We start from the raw sequence: 18,293 nt of genomic DNA on the forward strand, positions 1-18,293 counted from the left end.
GAAAAATTACAAATCCACATCAGCTCTCGTTGAATCTCGCGTTATCCTATGATAACCGTCGTGTGAATACTGCAGTTCGCTTACATCCAAATACAGACGCTGTGGCCGGGATCAAACCAGTGACATGCAGCCTAACCCCAAATCCAAGAGCCACCGCTATTTGCTGAATGGAAGGGCACCTTGTTGGTACATATTTAACTTTCCGAGGTATACTATTAGCTTGTTAACGTATTTTATATGTTGAGGCCAGCAAAGTGGAAACCATAAAATAATTCTGACTGCAATTTCCGCGCTGTGGCACTGCTTTCTAATCAGCAATGCAAGGCGTGGAAGACGAGCGTTTCTGTATTCTTGCCAAAGGCACCTGCCTGCAACGATAGCGGCATTCTGCGTTGTTGGAAATCAAAGCAGTGAATATGAGGCTTTCGAAGGGTCGGCATAGCCGCTGGGCCTCCTCTCCGAGCGCATAGCTAGCTTTCGAGCGGTGAACAACCAGGAATGCTCACAAGTGACAATTTTGGATGGCTGAAGTCTCAGTCCGATGCACGATACCCGGCAGCTGATTGGCTTCGGTCAAGTCGAGTTGGCTGTCTTGCAAAGTCAGTTTTTTTTTGCGCAAATATGCCTTGCGAATCCCGCTTTGATTTCCGTCTCATTCATTCTTTCTAAACGCAGTGCGGTGGAGGTGGACCGCTACCGCTCGTGTGGCTGCGGTTATGTCCCGAAGAAAAGACTAGTGAGACCGGCGATGCCATGGAGGCCCTTCTTTGTAATGTTTTCAGTAGTGCTGAATTTATTGGAAGTGTCGTTTTGCAGCGCAAATTTCAAAAGGTGAATTAAACACGTATTAGATAGGCTTGGTTTCTACAACGTTCTCGAATGAAAACACGTACATTAACATCGTTTTTGGCAGCTACATAAAGACACCTGCAGAACCATTGCACTGGGCTCATTTGATGAACTGCAATGGTTCTAACTAATAAATCACTGGAACGAACTTGATCGCTTTTTCGAGACCGTGATCTTTCATTTGCCGATTACCGGCAGCCGCCTGGCAATGGGCATCAGGCGAGCGCCGTGGCCATGCCTGGGCGGTCCATGGCCCGTCCATGGTCCAGTGGCGGGGTAGAGACGGCCCGCCCCTAGCACGTGCTTTGTTCTGGCATTCAGTACTGTAGATATATGGCAACTGATTGAAATATAGATTTGTTATCTTGAGTGACGGTGATGATGATGATGATGCCAAATGGAAACATGGGCCTCACACTTTGTCAGCTCCACCTGAGTAATTCCAGTCTGGCTAACAACGGTTCAAATAACAGCAATATTCGTTTGTATTGAAAGTTTTGTTTGCAAATGTATGAACAGATATGGACCGCATGCACCATAAATTTAAGGGCCACGAAGCCACAAAAACGAAAAGGCACAAAAAAGAAGACAACTATGTGTTTCTTGTTCAGAACAATTTCGACACAAAGGGGAGATGGCAACACTCGGCTTAAATAGGAAAAGAGTAGGCTGCGAAACAAGACAACGTAGCCGGTTGAAGCAAACTTCAAGTTTACGTAACCGCCAAACTGTACTCTTCCAAGGGATCAGAAGGTGCAGAAAATCATATGGGGTACATCCCTCGCACTGAAGGTTAGGTGCGAAATTTTGCAACCATAATGTTACGCACAAGTTGGTATAGAGCTCAACGAGTGTACCGATCAGGGCTGCCTCTGCTAAAGCACCGGCAGCCTCATTAAAATCAAAACCGCTATGGCCGGAACCCAAACAAAACCGAATTCATTTGACATGAGGAGTGGTCAGAAAGGTGAGAGTAGAACAAAGTATAGTGCCTAGTATATTATGACAGTATATTCTAGGAACTTTGAACAAAGAACCCGAGCGATTCTTCGACTTCTGCTTCATGTCCCTCGTGCGCGTGCACCGGGGAGAATGCACAAGACGATGGTTGTTCATTAACGGCAAATTGTGTGTTTAAAATAATGAAAGCTGCTTCCAGGAAATAAAACAGTCGCGTATTAATCGTGAAAAGTTTTGGAGAGGTTCGTAAAACTAATAATCACCGATTACAGGTGTCTATTACCAAAAATTCAATACGCCTACCATGTAACAAATTCTTTCTTTACCCAAAGTAACCCGCCTCATGGGTTCTTTTTTCCGGCGTTTAGTGAAGCACTGATGGCACCCTAAGAGGTTTCTACTGTCGGAATGTTTTTTTCCTGTCGTGGCTTTGGTCACCTGGCCTTGCAAATGTGCCTTCACGAGATTTATCACTGGAGAGATATACTGCTATAAAGGAGTCGCAGGGGGTACTCTCGTGGCAGTGTTTATCTCGTTGATGGTTGTTGTACCCGTTGCTTCACGGCGCGGTCGCTGTTTTTTGGTCGCAGTTCCGTCATTCTAAGTTAGCTTGTCCATAAATTCTGCATAAAGTAGAAAAAAAAGATTTTATTTTCTTTTTTTATGCGGGCTGCATGAACTGAATGTATTGTGGAGCACTCAGCTCCGTGACGAAGCACTCATTGAACCATTATGGCAAGGCACTCGCAGTTTGCCACCCAGCGGGGGTCAAGAGACATGCCAATGCGCCTCTGGTGGGCAAAGTCTGGCTAAAGACGACAACAAAGATCGCGGTCGCACGACCCATTTGCGCGTGGCTTACTCTGGGGGAATCATGGAGTCAGAAAGCGCCCGTCCTGGACCAGCTCTTAAGAACCCGGCCCGGAAGCACAGACCTGTGACTCGAGGAAGGCGAGGACGCCTACATCCGGCCTTGTCCTCCCCAGCACCTCTGCAGGGACCGGCAGCCGGAGTGGAGCCACCTTCAACGGTTTCTCGAGGACCATCAAATCCCATATTGGAGGCCAGTCCATCGCAAAGCGATTACTCTAATGCTTCGCCAGCATTCGTGACGTTTTGCGAGGAAACACCTTTGCCTCGAAGCTGGGAGGTGCCAGGAAGTGGTGATACGGAGATAGAGGATTCGCGATGCAGCGTAGGATCGTCCGAAATTTTTGGCCTTTTGGAGTCCGCAGAAATGTGCCCAACTTCGTCGGAGTTAAGCTTCGAAGAAGCAAGTTCTGCGGTAAAAACGGGCCAAGCAGTTGCGAACCCGGCTTGGCCCCTAAATTCGACCATGCTACCTGGCGGCATTCCGCTCGAACTCATGGATACGCCGAGGATGAAGACTGCGGGGCCATCTACAGGGGAACGCCAGAAAGTCAGCACGCCGGATACATCATCGTCGGACACTGACGCAGAGATCCCAGCCTGTCCACTCGGACTGTATTGGGAAATGCAGAGGGAGGAACTGCGGCGGACTGGCGCCAGGTTCATGTAACGGCTGCATCCTTCCGAGGGTCGACGGTACTGTCTGGTGCATGTGTTCACTGCTTTTTTTCATTTTTTGCTTTATGTTTTGATATTTTGTGTTGTTGTGTTCTTTTGCCATCAGGCTCTTCCAAATAAACTACTCTGTGTGCGGGAGTATCCCTGCTGCTTATCTTTGTCCTTGAGCATGCATGGGTCACATTGCATAAGTGCCACGGTGGTATGAAGCCTAAGAGGTTCTGGTGCTGGTCACGACGTAATGGGCTGGAATTCTATCCTCAGCTGTCGCCTTTTGATTGGGAGAAATCTTTCCCTCACGCAGCCAGTCCTGACGTTGTATGTGTTGCTACCATCTCTGCCAGCACCTAGGAGTCGAAATACAGAGCGCGGGATAGGTGCAAACACCTGCTTTGCAAAGCGATACCATTGTGCGCCAGGTGGTTGAACTTAATCCTTGTCTGGGCCAACGTTCTGATAGCCCACGTCAAGCTTCGTGATGTTAACGCCCACATTCCATCACTTCCAGCGATCCTTAAATTGATGAGACGGGTGTGCCTTTAGGCTCAACTGGTGCGGTTGGAAAAGTAACAGTGACATTGAACATCCGATGTAAATTGCGAATGCTCAGGAATCGCAGACAAAGACTTCATGCCTAGTATTAGTCGTGGGTAGACGCTTGCCCAATGAAGCTCTTCACGCAAAACGTGCGCTGAAGGCACCTACTGTTAGAGTATATAAACTCCTTAATCGTTGCATTGTATTCTCATGAACATTTGAGCTGAAGAACACACTCCTACATGCAGCAGAGGCCCCACAGTCACGCACTAATGTTGGCGAGACTTTTCATAGGAATTTTTCATGTCGCATTCTCCTCCGTTTCCCGCTCCTGCACATGCCTGTTGAGAGTTGGCTATTGGTTGAATTCTTTTGGACATCAAGCAGCTATCATGCCTTGTGGGTCAGAAATATCCCCCTCCCCCACTTCCGGGGATTGCGCCTTTTTCACAAGATGGGGCGCCCTCTATGCAAGGGGCGGAAACTCGTTCGGAACAAACACACATGGGAAAGGCAGAGGCAATCTGGTTCCTCGAGGCGCAAACTCTGCTGACAAACTGGCAAAGTATGCTTGACAGCACCGGCACCTGTAGCTTGCGCCTATCGCTAACTTGAACTGCGAGTGCGTACTTTCAACCACGGGAGGCGGAAGAGGACAGCCGCTCATGCTTGAACTACCACGTGAAAAAGGCTGAAAAAACGCATTTGAAAAAGGCGGTGGTTCCGGTGGTCGAGCGCCGACCTTTCAGTGTGCAAAAAGTGATGAGAGAGAAAGGTGCGAAGATGTTGAAATTAGCATTTAGACTACTGATAATTGAGATTTCATAAAGCGCAATAAAAAAATGAAAACATTGCTCTTGGATAAGCGTTCAGCGGAGTCAGTTAACATCCCACGCATACCGAAACTTTATTCAGAGCCTCTTTCTGAGCCCCTCTGATATCTTATTAGTTTGGGTTTGTTTAAGAGCTTTAAACTACCAATGTGACTCAAGCTATGAAGGACATCTTAGGGGAAAGCTCCTGAAAATTTCGACCACCAGGGCTCCTATAACGTTCCTCTGACATCGCGCAACACACGGGCCTCCAACATTTTGCCTCCACAGAAATGTAACTGCCGCGGCCTGGGTCGAACCAGCGTCTTTCGGGTCAGCAGCCGAGCACCTTAGTAACTGAGTCCCGACGGCGGCCTAATATCGTATTAGACAAAATTCACGTCCGTTCACTGCTCTACAAAGGCCTGTCCTATATTCCTAAAGTTAACTGTGTCCTGTGTAAGATGCGGCCACCACACAAGCCTCCTAATGTCATCAATCTATCTGACCATCTGCTGCTTCCTGCTGCATAAGCTTGCCCGTGTTCCTGTCTCTAAATGTTGCACCCGTCATTTGCCTTGCCATAGCTCGCTGCGTTGTCCTTTTCATTAGCCTCCTTGTTTCTGCCACATCGGTGAGTCCCAGTAAGATGCGACTTTTACTTTGATTCCTTTTGAGAAATTTTATTAGCCTGCTATTTATAACCTGGGAGTGCCTGCCAAGGGGATTCTACCCCTATTACTACCTGCACTAATTAAGTTGATGTGATCACTTACCGCTTCCAGTGCTTCGCTGCCTATATTAAACTGCTGTTCCGTTCCGAGAATGTTGAACATCACTTTTGATGTCTTCGTATTAATTTTTAATCCCATCGTTCTGGTTTTCCTGTTTTGCTTTGTAGTTCACTCCAGAGATACATAGCAAGCCAATGTCATAAGCGAATCAGATTACTAACGAATTCTTCGTTAATGTTTATCCTCAACTCCTCAGAATAAACTGCTGTGATATACCCTCGGAAAGCAAGGCGCGCCTGGTGAGCTTTTCAAACATAATATATATTTGTAGGCGACTTCACTGAGTGATAAGAAATCACTAGTACTGACCGTCATCACTTTCGCTACACTCGCACTTGTCACTGCGCTGTGAAGATTACTGTATACATAGGAAATTCACTGCCGGTAGTTTCTTCTCGTTGCTGTCTGTGAAGATCCTCGCGGGAATAAGGAGTACTTGTAACAACCACAAACAGCTTCAAATCAACATTTCGCGGCACCGTCACTGCGTACGTGTTGCGCAGGTTCGAAGGCCAATCAGCCAACCAAGTGTAGACGGCGACAAAGCAACTTGAGGGAAGCTGTTGTTCGCCGCTGTTGCGCACGGCGAATTTTGAATTCGCGGTCCATATTGGTAATTAGTACTCGCAGCCAATGTTATATATTTATTGGAACATCTATCACCACCTAGGCATGGTTTCTCACTCCGCTTCGCGCGCGGCTATATTTGCATGTTTAAAAATGAGGAAGCCGGACCTACGGTGTCACGGGACAGCAGCCAACAGGTCGCATCCGCTCATGCACCGGAAGGTTGAAGTAGCCCTCTTCATCCGCCCGGGCGCATGCGGCCATCCGCCCGATTGCTCGTCCTGTGCACAGCCTCCCAAGGACGCATCGGCATGCGAATCAAAAACGATCCTGCAGCGGCCTTTAGCCAGCCAAGACTCTATAGCCAGGGAGTTGTAGTGCGGGGTATAAGACTGCCCTCATAACTGCACATGGTCAACGCTGCTCAAGGCCGAAACGGCCGAGCAAACTTCGCGCACACTTATTCGGCCTTGGCAACGTCTTTTAATTTTCTTGCCATTGTGGTCGCCCTGTCTCCCTAAAGGCGCCTTTACACACTGGCAAGTCGCGAAGGCGACTCGACCTACTCTGGTCGGTTCTCGACCGGCGCCATGCGGAATGAAGTGTTCACACTGGCGAGTCGGGTTCGCCGCTCGCTTCCGGAGATCTCTCCCTTCGAAGAAGAATTGGCAGGTGACAAAAGGCGCCGCTCGCGTGCTCTCTTCCCCTTAGGCCCCCACTAGGTGCTGTGAGCGAAAGAAATGACCATGCTCAAGGGCAATGCGCCTTTGAGAGCCCAGAAAACCGTAGCGTGCACCAACGACGAAGCCAGCGGTTCCTGTGTACGCGCCCGTGCTTACGGTGGCCGCAAGTAGTCAGCGACGTGAGCCTCTGAAGACCCAGTGGCATGCGCACGACGAATGGCGCTCCGCAATTAATTTTCCTTCTTTTGGCTTCCACGAGTTGTTCGTCGCACCATGTAACATATTGTATACCTCTACTAGCACATGCGGAGGAAAGGCCATGAGCACATAAGAGTCATCCAGCTAATGACCCGTACCGAAAATAACCTTATCGCGAGAAACCTAATCGCGAGTCAGGAGAAATTACTCGAAGTCACCGTCCCAATATCACAAGAACAGCATGCATTTATAGCACGCATGACCTGTTGTGTGCATAAAACAACGCGAATATCTCGTTCACCGCTTCAAATATTTTGAGCCGCCCATGAACTTGCAACGCTGCTTAATCATACGAATGAAAAAAGAAAATATTTTACGGCGTGGTTGACTGCCTACACGCAAAATTTCATGACAGAAACAATAATATCCCGTCAATTATAGAAACTAACAGCATATGCAGCAGAATGCGCAATGCGCCCGCCGAAGCGTGTATGTCTGAACACGTACGCCCAGAACAGGCGCGCGCAAGCGGCTGCCACGCGCTGTGGCTTGAATGTCCCGGCGGAGAAAAAACCCGGATATTGACATCACGTGTCGTGACGTCATATTCCGCGACGCTGTTTATTGGTTGAGGAGCTCTGCGACATGAGGTCGCGTCGCAAGAAATAGGTGAGCGAGCGAATTGCCCAAAAGGGTCGCTGGCGACTCGTTCGGGGCTCCCATTCCATGACAAATTGGCCTAATTTTGTCACGACTGCGGCTCGAGACAATTAAGCCGATTCTTAAGGCTCAGTGTCACGAGTGGCGAAGGGCCTCTCACTGGCTCCCGCTTGCGTCCAGGGAGCGGCCCGACTGTACTGACGCCCACATTTGCAAGGACGATGCGCGTTTCGCTTTCTCGAATTGGTCCCATTCGGAACGAGAGTTGTCATTCTTGACTATTGCCGCCAACGAGAATACGGAGACGGAACAAGCTTTCGTTCACTCCTACAGAGCCGCTGATTGGTCAGGCTTTTGCGACTTGCTGTCGCTGAGCTAAAAAATTGAGCAGCGTCTGACAGGTCTGCGACAGTCGCTTAACCACCAAAACGGTCGCACAACCTCTAGGAATCACAGGTGTGAATGGGCCTGTACAGTCCCGATGTTCGCGAAATAATGAAGATATCAAGATCGTCCGTCCTCGGAATTTTCTCCACCCCTTCTCGTCATGTACGTGACAGCATCTTCTTCAGTCTCCCCACTTCAAGACAAAGTCCCTGATGTATTTACGCAAACATACGCAGTCCGCTGGGTTTCCTCGCTACCACTATAAAATGAATTACGATGATGAGCTTTTGCTCGTTTATTGCGTACGTAGAAAATATATATAATCGCGACGACACTGAGCGTCGAGTGCCTTTCTTTTATTACCATCTACGTACTGCCTCAGAAATTTCAATAATACCGCGCAAGACGACTGACCGTTCAGTGAGCACCGCATGTGGGTTGACAGCTGCGGAGGAGGTGAGAACACACGCTAAGAAGAGCCATTGGGTTCCTCAGGCGGCTGCGAATGAGGCGGTACTTAACGAGTCTCTATCGAAAACTATTAGCCTTGTCGCTTCTCTGAGACTATTAATGCATCTTGACCGCTTAGGAGAGACGGTAGCTGGGCGATCCCTTCTCCAGCGGCTGTGCAAAAGATACGAGACGAAGGCTTACTTGTCACTCTACACTGTGTTCTTTAGGCCTTAATGTCCGAAGACAAAGGAAACGGTTCAAATCCCCCTGGTCTTTTCCGACCCTCGACTGTAAGGTCGCAAGTCCCCATGTGAGCGCAAAGCGCAGGTCTCATTTGGCAGCAACGCGTTCTCTTGTACTTGAACATTTGGAAAGAGAGTATGCCCGCCATTTTCACGGATAGTTCTGTAGACAAGGTGAAACAAGCCCGCGCAGCGGCTTTTTACATTCCTTCTTTGGACTGCAAGTGGTCCGTACGCTTTACTGCTGTCGTATCCTCCACAACGGCTGAAAGTTTTGCTATTGAGGTGGGCTTACGGAAGTTAGGGTCTTGTCCGGCTCGACCTGTTGTCATCCTGATTTAAAATCTGCCCTTCAGAGGTTAGAGCGCGGATTACCTACTGATGCCTTGTCTATAAGCTCTCTACGATTAGTGCAGAATCTGCACAGCAGAGGCTTTACTCTATAATTCCAATGGGTGCCCTCTCACATAGGAGTCAACGGTAATGAGGTGGCACACAATCTCGCCCATAAAGCTCTCTCAACTATTCAATCAAAAAAAATCCCAAGATGGGAAATGTCTCTACAGGAAAACGGTGCTCGATCATTTCAGTACTCTGTGGACTGAGAACATTCCAGGCGACTCTACTACATCGAATTCGCGCGGCCTCTGCTCGCACTCCTGCCTGGATGCATAAGACGGGCATAGCATCGTCTCAGCTCTGTTCGTTATGTGGTATGTGCAGGGATATCGAATATTATATTATGTACTGCCCAGAGTACAACGCGGAAAGGTATGTGATGTTCGCTTCCTTCAAGAAGACAGGAACCCGTCACAGTAATGTTCAGGACATTTTCTACCCGAGTGGAAACCAGACATGCAGAAAGGAGACTTCATGCCTTCTTTTAACATTTCTGCAGGACACGGATCTTGCTTCTAAATGGTGACAGCAGGAACGGACTATGCCCTACTGTGATTGAATGTGTGCGTAGATGGTGCCTTCCGGAGTGGACGACTTTATACTGTGAGTGAATGTGTGTATGGATTGTCGCACTGCAATGGCTTTTGTAATATGGTGACTGAATATGTGCATAGATGGTGACTTCTGGAATGGACTGTGACGTAGACTGTGTGGATTGATTGTGTGCATAGATGGTGACTACGGGAGAGAATGTGTGCTATTATCAGAGACTGTGCGCATAGCGGGGTCGATGCGACAGGCTTTAGGACATTATTAGCAATTGCCTGCAGATAAAGCAAGGCTAACCCCACCTATAGCATTCAACACCTCAACTCAACTCAACACACGCGTCCGCACGAAGCCTACTCCCGCTACGAGCGTATTGTACTGCGCTTTCTCTTGCGCGTGACAGATGATCACCTGTTCCTTTGCATGATACATGACCGCAGGAGATACGGAGCTTACATAAACTGCGCATATTCGTATTTTTCTCGACCGTTTTATTTTCAGATTGGATATCTCCAACTGGCACAAATCGAGAGATTCAGGGAGCTTTTTAAAAGCTATTCTGAGAAGAATCGGCCTGCTAAAAATGCTTGGCAGTTTGGCTTTAGCCGGCATTGTTTTGTAAAATTGCATTCTTAATAACATAAAAATCTATATACTCGTAGTGGTATGTTTAGTTAACCGTAAGAATTAGAAGCAGTTGCTCGGCTAGTATAATACACTCTAAACAGACAGAAGTAGAGAGGCAGTAAGGTGTCCTTTAGCGCACTCTCTTTTATAAAGGGAATTGTTCTTGAGGACACCTTACTCTCTTTTTACTCCCATCTAGGCGTATCCGTGTTAACAGTGTAATGGGAATTAGAGGCATAGCAGCTAGTCTAAGGTAATTCCTAAATTATCGCTCAGCTGAAAATAGTTATGGACTCATCGAGAACCTTATGGTTGGCTGAAGCGAAGCGAAGAGTGCTGTTCTCCGTCACATAAAAGGCTGCCGGTGTTTTTCACGCATCTTTGTGCTGAGAGGACAAGGATGAGGCGCAGGTCGGGGCCGGTGGAGCGTGGCTGTCGAAGTTGTGCCCTTCCTACCTTTTTGCAGCTAGTTTAAGTGGTTAGTAAATGTGAGCAAATAAGCAGATAACACACTTCTCACCCTTCTCCTCCTTACCAGGGTTTCCACCTCGGAGTGGACCCAATTTAAACCGCGCCAAAGATGAACTCTTTCATCCGGCGACAATATTTCCTCTTGACGAAACGTTGGCAAGCATCGTGAGGGAGTATAGACGCCTAACTTTTGGGTGTGTGTTTTCATGTTCAATGATACCTGAGGCGTTATTATACATCGATTACTACCTGGTATTCTCCAAAGACCGGTAATAATTTATAATCGCATTTTTTTTGTGCTGTCTCGGTTTCGGTTTCAACAGCCGAATGAGGAATGTGACGTCAACGGGTGCTTACAGGTCACGTGAGATATGAAAAAAAATTGCTGATGGTTTAGCTCTGGTTAACCCTGGTCGACAGCGAAAATCTGCATCTCCCTGGCTACGTTTGTGGTCGAGCGACTGGCGGTCTGCACGGCAGGCATGGCATCGAACACACCTAGCCTTGGGGTGAATGCATCAAAATGCACCGGCGTTACATGCAAAACCCACTTTGATGCCCTGCGCATGCAATTCTAGCAGACGCTTTCCCGCTCCGCTCAGTGAAGGCGTGTGACGTCACGGAGGCAGTAGGCAGCACACCTGGCATGCTTCTTTCCGCAACGCGGTGACGGAGCGCACATCTGCCGCTCTCCACGGCAGGCGTCGCATCGATCGCACCTAGCGTTCCGCTGAACGCATCAAAGTGCACTACCGCTTTATGCAAATCCCACTTTCATCGCCTGCGCATGCCATGCCGGCGGACGCTTTCCCGCTTGACCGAAGGTCAAGATTAAAGGTCAAAGTTAGGATAGTTGGATTAAAAGCCCCTGCTGTCGCTGCTGTAGCTGACGTCATGTGTCGAGCCTGACTGTCGAACCTGTTGAACCTGATTGATGCCGAACCTGAGTTATGTTCATGGATTGACCTCTAGCGACATAAAAGGTCAAACTTGCGGTCCCGCTGACCTCTAGCTACTTCAAAGGTCAAACTTGCGGCCCTGCTGACGGCTCGAAATGCTGGCGTAGTGAAGCTTATCGCTTCAAAAACTGCAATATAATCACTGCTTCCACATTCGTTGTCATTCCGTCGCTTGAAGAAGGCTGACTTCAGCACGGCAGTGAATTCAAGCGATGAAGCAGCGATTATATGGACGGTTCTATGCCTCACCTGACAAAAAACCACTCTTTGACGTCACAGCCATCGTTCGGCTATTGGAACCGGAACCGAAGCAGCATGACCGAGAAGTCGATTATAAACTATTTAGCGGTTGTAGGCGAGTGTCACATCGGGATTCATGCGTAGTAGTGTCCCCCGCTTTGTAGAGATGAAAATATGCCGCCAAAATTTGATGACTATAGTCCTTTAAGGCTTCCCCTTCCTTGTTCACTTGGCGTTGACACGCAATAAAAGGCAGATGTACGCTCTCGTGAGTGGCCTCGTCTTTTTGCCTTTCTATTGCCTTTCCCGACATCCGTCGAAAGCGGCGGCAAACCAGCCTCTCTTGGCAACAGGAGCAGATGGCTCCGCGGAAGCGAAGCAGCTGCTTTGTGTTACTCCGGCTCAACTTCATTTGTTTATCCTGGCGGAGATAATGAGAATAAAACGAACTGGTTATCCGGGGCTGAATTTTTTTGTGGGAATCAGTTGCTTTTAAATGTTTTCTATTGAAGATTTAAAAAAAATACCGCTTTAGTTAAATTTGTCCTCGAATAGCCTGCTTAGCAACTGCGAATCAGCAAGGCGTCGTCTCGTCGTGCCATGAGTCTACGTGTAGCCAACACCGTTCCTAGGGAAACATCTGTCTCCAAAACATTGTTGCGGAATAAGCCACTCTTGGAAGAAGGTGAGAAAATATGACCATTCGGTTTCAGACGTGTCCTCAGGTCCATCCCAGGGCAGTTTAGCAACGGACCTCTTGGAAGAGACATTTGCCAATTCTCCTTGAAATTCTCAATATGGTGCAGTAATAATGCAAAGGGATACCATAAAATCTTGTAAAAGCGAATGTTAAGTACGCGAAAATAGTTAGATTTGGCAGGTCATCCTCCCCACTGCAGGCATTCCCGAGAAACTTGAGGCCTTGAGAGCAGTACTTACGTTCCAAGAACAAATGGAGCATAATTCTAAAGAATTCTTTGATCCTTATACTTTAAATTACGACTACAAGCGTAGACCAAACAACCGCTGGGCTTTTTCAATTCCTACGCTGAATGGGAAACACAGTAGTCCGTCAGAATTTTTCAGAACAATACTGCCTCGATCGAAACAACTATGCCCTCCCTGTTTCCGTCTCAGTGGCAATATTGCAGTCGCCACGCAACTTAACACAAATCACACCGCACTCAAAACGCGCAGTGCAGGACCAGCGCGTGGGAACCAACATGCCACCGCGAGGGGGAAGCGGCAGCTAGGAGTGACACAAAGGGTGTCCCCATTCTGAAAGCGGTGCCGAGCGGATATGCAGGAACCTTAGCGTTGGCATCGAGGGAGCTTATATCGGTCGACGATCGCGCCGAAGGATTTAATATCTGGGAAGTTTAGCCATTTTAGCACTGGCATCATAGACTTTGAAGTCTTCCCTTTTAAATGCACCTTTTCTTTCTCCAGCCATAAGCTCCGGCATTTTTGGCGTTGATTTTGCCTCGTTCTTTTAATAGAAGATGCTGAAGAAGAATACGAACGAAATAGTGTGCTAGTGCACTTAGACGAAGAGAAAGGAAGTTCGCTAACGTGTCCTTGCTGGCTGATGCTCTTCTCTGCTTCTCCTGGTGGTTCCGGCTTGCTCATTATTCGTAAGGCCATACTACGTTGGGGAGTTCTGGCCAAAAGGCGTAGGTTAAGACGCAGCTCATGCGAACCTGAAGGTGCGTTTTGCTGAGAGATGTCTTTGACCTCCACGTGTGGTGTTTTGGCAGCTTGTTTTGCTAGCTTGCCAGCCTAAAGCCTGCCGCTTGAGTCATTCCAGAAAAATGGCATTGATGCAATTCTCATGGCTCTCCTCACAATCGGTAAGAGTGCAATCAAAATAAAAACCCTCAAGCTAATTCAGCAGGTGCTAAGGGCGTTGACAGCCCACTATCTGAAGATCTCTGAAGCGCGTCCATTAGGCCGTAGAAGCATTGTCTGCAATTTCTGAGACATCGTTGCAGACTTGCTTCAGTGCAAAATTTCGAGCTAACTGCCGGTGGAAGCATTCATTTCTGAACAGCTTGCACATGTCAAGAGTTTTGGACGTGGTGTCGACCGAGCATCTTCACCGCAAGAAATTCTAGAAGAATTTCAGGATGCAGGATTTGATGTGCTTTCAGTCTACAGCTGCAGCAGAGAGGTAAACGGCTCGCGTGTTGCTACTCAGTCTTTATAACAACATTTGCTCGCTCTTCCTGCCCTGATGAACTAAAAAATTTGCTGATTGTATATCGTGTGGACAGTCTGGAACCACGCCCTCTTCAATGCACTAACTGCTGGCGGTTCGGGCATAGCAGCAAATGATGCAAGTTGGAGAGGCGCTGCCGTTTGTGTGGAGAAGGTAATTCTGCTGATAACTGCTCCTCAGAGCAGTGTCATTGCTGCCCTTGCAGCAACAACCACTCAACTCATGATGCCGATTGCGAAAAACGCAGTGATGAGAGTAGCTTGTTAGATATTATCAAAGAGAAGGGGTGCTCAATTGCCGATGCTTACGCTCTTCTTATCAGGAAAAAGATTCATACGCTAGTCGCGTGCGCGCTTCTGTTGAGGACAGTGAGTCCTATTTGACTGCCTCAGTTGTGATCACAGTAGAAGAAGCCCTTAATAAGGTGGTTGTACGAATGCTAAATACTTTTTCTGACTCTTTTGTTGAGTTTGTTGCAGTCGCTACAGCGCATCTAAAGCCCTGTGCGCTGCTTCTGTGTGCATGCAAATACCATTTCCCCGTGTCGCGGTCTCAGTAGAAATGGCACGGGGCCCACCCGCAGACAGGTTGTATTTCACACGTCCATTAACGCCACAGATTATCTCCCGGCGTGAACGCAGGCTTTTCTGCAAGCTTGTAGGGTCGAGAATCTGTTGGCTCCCTTGAGACAGACGTTCCCGTTGCGTCTTGTTGCGATGGAGGACGTGCCGATGCAGCGGAACAGGCCCGTTTTCGGCTCCCTGTGTGCAAAATAGGCGCCGTTCCGCTGGTACTCACATGCTGTCGAGTTTGGAGCACTGCACTCGGAGGAATCCGCTGCTGAGTAGCTGCTTTCGCAATCTTGGGCAGTGCTGGCCTCCTTGCGACGGACATTGGTCTGGCCGGGAGCGCCACTGCAGGCACCGTTTTCCATCAAAGCACCAGCGGAGGACATCGCTTAGGTCTTTCTTAAGAGGGAATAAAAAATGCAGATTCAGAATTACGCTTAGATTTTCTCAGGCATTATTTTGACTTGTTTAGAATCGGAACATGGTTAGTACCTTCGTATATTTGATATCGTGCTCGACTAAACCTTTGATTTTTGTACAAAAACTTATTAAGCACAAGTTGTACCGATCGATGCCTTGCCTCGTCCTATGAAGAAAATAGAAGTCTTGGATTGAACTTAAAATTATCTGAGTATGTAACCCCCACTCAGCCCATCTGCCCTCCTACACGCACTCTAACTATGTTGACTGCAGGAGAAAGACGTCCCCCGCTGACCACAAATTCACCCTTTCCTCAGTCAGCCTGTGAGTTGCATGAGGCTGCGCCTTATCCCCGCAAACTTCCTAATCTCACCTGTCCACCTGACTTCCTGCCGCCCACTATTACGCTTGCCTTCTCTTGGAATCCTCTACGTTACCTACCATTGGTTACCCTCATGGCGCTATAAATAGCCTGCCTATTTACAATTCTTTATTTCAGTTAGGATATGCCAATAACTCGTGCTTGTTCCACGACTCCCGCTGCCTTCTTACAGACTCTGAATGATATATGCATTATTTTTCTTTCAAGAGCACGCTGCATTGTCCTTACGCTATAGTGAAAGTGCCATAATTAAAAAGAAATGATCGGGAGACATTCACATGACCAGCAAGGGATAGTTGTTGAGAGATTTGGGCCAACATAGAAGCTTGTGCGCTGTACTGCGAAAAGACGTGTGTCCTTTCTAGGCATTCACATCCGTCTTCACGTTCTCTAAATACAGTGACAGAGATTCTGTTTGAGCAAGATAACGCAACTGCACTCTGGGAGTTTCAGAGCACCAGCTGCAGGTCACATGACCCCACAGGACATCCTCGAGAGCACTCAGTCCTTAGCCCAGTTTCTCAGTGGTCCTCAAGGTCACGTCTCAGTTCCCGATGGCTCACCATCAGTTATAGTTTTCCGCCACTCCATGTGACGAATGTGGAAGGAACATTTACACCTATCACTCTGAACAACAGAAAAAGCAATTTATTTTATATGCGGGTCCCCTGCGGGTTCCTTTTTCCTTACAAACTGCGCCTTGCCCGAAGTACTCTATAGCCTCTAGTCAGGCTTTCTGCCTGTAACTTTGCAGTGCATCAGTGACTGGTTCTCTGCAGCCGACTGCTTGTGTCTTCATGAGCTAGCTTGCAATCTCACCTGGGACAATTAACGAAGCTTACCGGACAAAAGCAGTGCTTCTTTGGCCGCTAGGTCTCCACGCACTTGAGACGACAGCTTTCTTTCGAAGGAAAACTGTTGGGACCGCCGTTGCAGAGCTGGTGTCGTTTTGATGTCGCCGGACAGTGTCCTGTTGAATTGTTGTAGTAAAACTCTGGGTGCGTTGCACGGCAGTACGCGAAAACGGCAGGGCCGCAAGCACGTTGGCTCTGAAATGAAGACATTATTCTGTAGCTTGCCTGCCGTAATACTGATATTCAAACGTCTTGCGTGCTAGCAGATGCCTTTTTATGGCTAAATTTATGCGCACAGTTGTTTACGAAACCTTTAGGTGGATTCATGTTAAAATATATTTACAATTCATCGTTATTTCATAGCAGTGACTGCCAGTTACACCAGGAAAAAATTCATATGACGCTCGGGGTATGCTGTCGTCCATTCACACCCAGAAATTCTGTACAAAAGCATTTTTCAACGGGAAAGAAGTTATGAATGAAATCTTTTAAAATATTGTGAGATTTCACTAAAACAGTCAACATATTCGGAGTTATCCCTTTGACATGAAGCTGGCATTTTGTTGCTATTAACGTTTTTGCTATCGTGAAAAACTTTCCCATTGGTTTTCTATGGAAGCATTAACGGCTCGATGGGAGCGGTGGAAAAAATTTTAAAAGAAAGATGTTGCACGCCATCCGAAGATTAACCATTAATTACGTTTCATATTTCCACAACAGTACCTTACAATATTTAAATATTCAAAATTTTTGTTTAAAGATGCTCGTTCATGTAGGGGAAATTGTAGCAAGAAAGGACAACAAAAATTTTAATGAAAGGTGTTTATCCTAGCAAGGTCAGCAGTCTTTAGACGACAAACACAGTACTACAATAGTAACACATTGAAACCTCTCACAAAGACTTCCAGACTTTCATTCCTAAAATATCCCTAAACGGTGGGCAACGAGGTTTTTCGCGTTTTTCTTTCCTAAGTTTGCCCGTGGTTCAGCGACTTATCCTCTTTATTGTTCCTACTCCTATTTCGCTGTCAGGACTGCGGTAACAAGCTTCAGTTTACTATGGATGAATGCCCAGCGCAGGCGATATCGTAGAAGATAAACACTCGTGCCGAACTAGTCGCTCTCGAGAATGGGGCTGACCTGTGATATATGCAAACGGCGCAAAGTGTCGCTCCTGATTTGGCGCACCTTTCCGGGGACCTCGTGCAGCTTTGGGTGATCTGAAAAGTCGCTAGCTTCATTGGGCGCTTGAGCTTCGGCCGGCTTCTCGCCGTGCACGGCAAGAGAGCCCGCGTCTCCTTCCGCAAACTTGGTAGGCTTGCCAGGAGTAGGTATGTATCCATTGTGGCGGACCCTCAATATCGCTTAGTGGGATCTGCGGCAAGGGCATGAACTTCTGGTTTTCGTCGACATTTACAGTACTGATGGCCATGTCTTGCTCAAACTGCCGCCTCATGGCGCTTACATCGCCGGTTCTCCGAGTATCGCGAACCATTGTCGTGAGAAGGAAAACGTTCGCGAGGACACCGAGAAGCGCCATCAGCGTCTGCTGGGGAAGCGACTGCCGCCAGGGTGCGTCTTCGAACGGCAGCGAACTAGAGGAGTCGTCCTCCTCTTCAGCGTCCCCGCCCTCCGCGTGGGGACGGCGTGTCTAAGCGTCTCTTGCTTTACCGCCCTGGGTTTGGCTTCGGGATGTGAAGTAGTGTATCACGTGTCCAGGGAACCATGAAGGTAGATTGAGTTCGTGCCCCCCAAGCAGTCTGAAGATAAACGCGGTCGGGGCTGCTGCCATCGCCGCGCCCGCTGCCGAGAGGGCTCCCCTTCTCTCCATAAACTCTGACAGCTCCGAGCTGTCCAAGTCACTGCTGGCCTGATACAGCGAATACGAAGTGCTTGAACTGTGGCTCTCGCTGAG

At 48.1% G+C, this 18,293-nt stretch overlaps 1 pseudogene; it reads right to left on the reverse strand.

Moving 5' to 3' along the window:
• Positions 1-15,973: 15,973 nt before the first annotated feature.
• Positions 15,974-17,834, reverse strand: LOC144123878 (uncharacterized; annotated as a pseudogene).
• Between the last annotated feature and the right edge of the window lie 459 nt (positions 17,835-18,293).

Source organism: Amblyomma americanum, chromosome 1 (genome assembly GCF_052857255.1).
Source record: "Amblyomma americanum isolate KBUSLIRL-KWMA chromosome 1, ASM5285725v1, whole genome shotgun sequence".
Lineage (NCBI taxonomy): Eukaryota > Metazoa > Arthropoda > Arachnida > Ixodida > Ixodidae > Amblyomma > Amblyomma americanum.